The following is a 5,256-nucleotide window of genomic DNA, read 5'->3' on the forward strand; positions in this document are numbered from 1 at the left end:
GGTGTGCGTGGTGGACTGTGGGAGAGAGTAGAAGTGGGACCCAGCTGGGGGCCGTGTGGAAGTCAGGAGGGATGTGTGGGCCTGAACCAGGAAGTGGCAGAGGGGACCGAAGAAGGACACTGAGTTGAGATGGCAACTGGGCATGAACCGTGGGAAGTGCGGGGCCTGGATGAATCTGGGGAGGTGCAAGAACTTTGGCTTGGGGGTATGCCACTCACCAAGATGGGCAACTGGGAGGAGCATGGGATGGGAACTGAGACCCTCCTGATTCTGTCAACAGCACCCACCTCGTCAGGCATCAGGGCTTCTTTTGGTCCTTTCCTCACCTCTCCTCCTCTCTCTCCACCTTCTTCAGGTTCAGTTGGCTGTCATGATTAGACTTAGGAACCCGGTGGCTCTACACACAGGCCTGGGGCTGGCCCCCAGGAATGCAGAGCACCAGCCATAGTTACCTACCAAAGCTCAGGTCTTCCCACCCTTTAGAGCTGAAGCCCTTTCCATTAGATAAGCCCCTAAGAGTTGGCACTGCCTGTGCCAAACCAGTCCCAACCTATTCTCAGTAGATGATGGCAGAAACCCAGATTCTATGCTTCTACCCCTACCTGCTTCCAGAACTAGGACTGAGATAGGTATGTACTGTCCCTCAGCACATTTCTGGGTCATCTCCCACTGGCCGGCCTCTGCCGCTCCATGCATCTCTGCAGTGGGTGAGCTGGCAAGTGTCTCACTTGTGAACATCATCCATGGGACGTGGACCCCACCCATGGAGGGGGTGGGGGAGGGGAGTAGTGACCCTGATCTTGAACAAATTTGGTACATCAGATGAGACCTTGTTAATGCATCCCATGATAGGTCCACTGTAGTTATGACAGACTGTCAGGTTTAAGCCCAAACTCCATTTCTTAGAACTTTCTTCAAATTCTCCTTAAAACCTCCTCCAGCCACATGCAACAACTAGTCATATGTCATAAAAATAAAGTTAGGGGGCTGGGGCTGTAGCTCAGTGTAAAGCACTTGCCTAGCATGTGTGAGTTCGATCCTCAGCACCACATAAAAATAAATAAAGGCATTGTGTCCATATACGACTAAAAAATAAATTAAAAAAATAAAATTAGGCTGGGTGCAGTGGCGCACACCTGTAATCCCAGAACTCAGGAGGCTGGGGCAGGAGGATGGCAAGTTCAAAGCCAGTATCAGCAAAAGTGAGGCACTAAGCAACTCAGTGAGACCTTATCTCTAAATAAAATACAAAATAGGGCTGGGGATGTGGCTCAATGGTAGAATTCAATCCCTGGTACCTAAAGTAAACAAGTAAATAAAGTTAGTATTTCTTATTATCTTTTATAAACGGAAGGGTTTTGGTTTTGATATTCTCTGTAATTCTTACAGTTTTGAAGAGGAACTAGTCTTAAACCCCTTAATAAAAGAGATAAAACAAGTCTCAGAGAGGTTAAGTTGCTTGCCTAAGGCCACACAGCTGGTAAATAGCAGAGCTGGATGTGAAGGCAGGTTGGTCAACTCTACAGCCCACACGCTCCCATTGCATGTTGGGAGTATGCTAGAACAACCGTGCTCACCTGTCTGCAGCAAAGGTGCTTGTTCAGTGCCTAGCCTGCTGTCCACATTGCTATGGAGGGTGGGATGACACAGGCTGGGCGAGGTGACTCCTGAGCTCCTCCAGCCCTGAGAGTCTTGACCAAGACCATGTGGACCCCACTCACAGGTGAGTTATGCCTAGTGCCTCTTGCCGAGAGTTCGTGTCCCTTGCACCACAGCCCCCTTTGCCTATATAACCACATTTATACCCCATCATTCATTTATTCATTCATCCATTCATTTGGCATTTGCCAAACACCAGTCATGGGCGTGGCACGTGTCCCACAGGGATGAGTAAGCCGCGGTTGGCGTCTATCACTTAGTGAGTCAGGACCTGTCCATGTGTGATCCTAAAAAAGGCAGAAGGAAGCAAATGGAGCAGAGCTCAGAAGGAGAGAGGAAGAAGAATGCTTAATTCTGAAGGGCGACGAAGACCGGGGAGAAGAGCACTGAAGGTAAAGGTGAAGGAGTAGACGTGGGGGGTTCGCGAACCAGTCTGGGTCTGCATGGCAAGTTCAGAGAGCAAACAGATGGGGGGCTGCTCAGGATGTGGGGGGTAGGGGTCTTCCTCAAGGTGACCAGGTGAGGGCCTGGAATGCCTTGTGTGGATGTAGGTGGAAGGCCCGGGGAGCCACTGAGGGTTTCTGGGCAAGGCAGCACTGTTTCTCTAGGGATGGTGTCCTATTATCAGAAGCCCCCGTTGTAATGATTCTTTCAGGCCCAGCTCAGGGTTCTCCTCTTCCAGGAAGCCTTCCTGGGTTACTCAACCCAAAGATTCCCACCCTCTTGGCTCCTGGTTCATCGACTCTACCGGCTAACTTTGTGGTTACTATGCAACTGCATGTCATTCTTTAATTCTTTCATGAGTTCATTTCATCTTTTTTTTTTTTTTTGAATTTTTAAATTTTTTTTTATTTTTTAGTTTTCAGCAGACACAACATCATTGTTTGTATGTGGTGCTGAGGATCGAACCCGGGCCGCACGCATGCCAGGTGGGCGCGCTACCGCTTGAGCCACATCCCCAGCCCCATTCATTTCATCTTTTTAAAGGATAAGATACTTAGTAGAAAATCCAGAACAGAATCCTACTTTGGGGTCCAACCTCCCTTGCATGGCTATGAAGAGAGGTCCTTCTGAATCAGACTGCAGAGAGATAGAGCTGGGCTGGACTGGGCCCCCCTTCCTGCCTGTCCTGCCAGGCCTCTTCCCATGGCACGGGCTGCCATGCAGGCTTTCTTACGTGTTCAGAGGTTTGAAAGGCTTGGCATTCAGTGGGCAGTGAATGGAAGTAGCTATTGTCTTCTTTCCTCTCTGTTCAGGTAATGTCACCTCCTCCTGAGCTCTTTGTGGGGCAGACACTTGTTCTTTGGTGGCATACCAATGCCTCACTCTGAAACCTATGACCCTTCCACCATCCAACACCTGGAGGCTGACATGTAGCCCAGGTTTGTCTTAGGGTCCTTTAGACTCATGGCCACCTTAACTCTCTGCGACAATCACAAGAAAGAACTTCCTTTCAGCCAGTCTGGATGCACACCACAGGGAGGCTCTAGGCATATCAGGAGGGCCCCATATCTGCAGGCTGCTAATGCTGGCATCCTAGAGATGTTCCTCATGCCAAGCTTTCTTGTATCACGGTGTGTGAAGCCACTAGGATGTTTTGGTCTCTAACTGCATGACCAAAGGCCCACTGTCCCCTCCACAACAGATCCACGGCTGGATCCTGCTGTCTGTGGCTTGATGCCTGATTTATTTCCTACATGATCCTGCAGGGACAGAGGAGGGTCCCCAGTGGATGAGCACTGCAGACTCCTCAATGGCTCATGTGTCCTGAGAAAATCTGTGGTGATACTCCAGGATGAGGTGCAAGCTCTGGCTCCTTCTAGTTCCCCCATGCTATGATTCCTCAGGATGGCATGCAGAGCTTTGTGAGTTGGCCCCATGTTACTCTTCCAGCCTTCTTTATCTCTGTCAGTCATTTAGTGGGCATTTTCTGTGTGCCAGGTGCTGGGCAGAGTTCTAGATGCATCATCTTACCTAATTCTCGCACCAGCACTTTTTGGTAGCTGCATGTCATCCATTTTGCTGGAAAGAACACTGCATGCTGCTGCCCTTCCCTACCACTGAGTGTCACTCATGCTGCTTCTGGACCTGCCATGCTCTCTTCTCCACACCTCCACTACTGAAACACAATGCCACCTGCCTCCTGTGCTCTTCCCTCCAGGGGTTTCCCCCAATCCCTGGGCTGAAATCAGCCCCCCTGGCTGCATTAGGCATCCTTCTCTGGCCTGCTTCTATCTGTGGCACTTGCCATGTTCTAGCTCCCAGAAGGTCACCTGAGTCATCTTCTTTCCCTCCATTCCTTGCAGTTGCTGAGGGTAAGGCCTCCACTTGACTCACGGCACTAAAGCCTGCTCCTTGTGTAATTCTAGTTCATTGTTTATTGTAAATGCTAGGGCTTTTCAAATTAGAAATGAAAGATTGGCCTCCGTTCTGTTCTTTCACAACTCTTTCTTTCCCAAGTAATCCTCCCCATGCTAGGACAGGGATGCTGCTTCTGGACCTTCTGAATGCTGCTTCTCTCTCCTCTGAATGTCTGAACAGGAAGCCCCTGGGCCACCCCAGGGGGACAGTGGAAAATTGCTACACAAGCATATCATGGCATCACTTCCTACAGTATGTCCTGAGCTCTTTGGCACTCCTACCTTAGATCTTGATGTCCTCCCCTGGATGAGGTTAGAGTTGGTGACTCACTCTAACAAACAGAATATGGCAGAATTGGGGCACATAACTTCTAAGAGTGGGCCATTTAAGGCATTATAGGCTTGTCCTTGTCTTCTCTCAGGGGACAGCAAGCTGTGAAAGGTCCATGTAGGGAGGGACTGAGGCCTCCTGCCAAAAGCCATGGAAGTGAGCAATCTTAGAAGAGGACTAGGCTCAGGCAAGCCTTCATGTGATCTCATGAGAGACCCTGAGCTCCACCCACCCTGACAAGCCATTCCTGATCTCTGAACTTCAGAAATTGTATGGGATAATAAATACTTATTGTAAGAAGTTGCTAAATTTTGAAGCAATTTGTTATACAGCAATAGATTCAAATGCAAACCCCAATCCCAAATTTTTCTTCCCAAAAGGGGTTTAAAATCCTCTTGTTTTACCTCAGCAAGGCAGAAAGCAATGGTGTGAGCCCAGCACTGAAGTTCAAGCACTCAGGAGAGCTGTGGCATCAAGTTCATGGAGAGAGGTCATGCTCTGGTCCTAAAAAACCAAGGTGAACAGTCTGCAGCCTTCATTAGAAGGTAGCAAAGCCTCCTGGGCCGGAAAACCAAAGATGCACTGCCTTGGGCCCAGGGCGTGTGCAGAAACAGAGACATGGGCCTCAGGAGAACACGGTATCTTGGAACACAGCATGTGCCAGGCTCAATGAGATGCAGGGAGACTAACAAGGTGAGGGGAGGCCCTGAGCCTGGGCCAGAGAAGAGATAAAAACGTGGCTCCTCAAAAGACACAAACGTGGCTCTAACCCACCTCTAACTGCTGGGCCATTTGTGAAGGATTGACATGAGCCCTGTACAAGATCCATGTGGAGATTAAGTGAGAAAGTATGTAAAAGAGCTCTTTAGTTGAAGAGGGGCTGGATATTCATACCAGAATTGCAAG

General features: G+C 49.4%; 1 protein-coding gene across 1 annotated transcript in view; it reads right to left on the bottom strand.

The window, feature by feature from the left end:
• Positions 1 to 5,256, bottom strand: part of Map6 (microtubule associated protein 6) — a 71,403-nt gene that overhangs the window by 24,300 nt on the left and 41,847 nt on the right. The window lies entirely within an intron of this gene.

The sequence above is a fragment of the Marmota monax genome, unplaced genomic scaffold (assembly GCF_021218885.2).
Source record: "Marmota monax isolate L192 unplaced genomic scaffold, Marmota_monax_Labrador192_F-V1.1 WCK01_AAM20220418_F8-fsc00068, whole genome shotgun sequence".
In the NCBI taxonomy this organism is placed as follows: Eukaryota; Metazoa; Chordata; class Mammalia; order Rodentia; family Sciuridae; genus Marmota; species Marmota monax.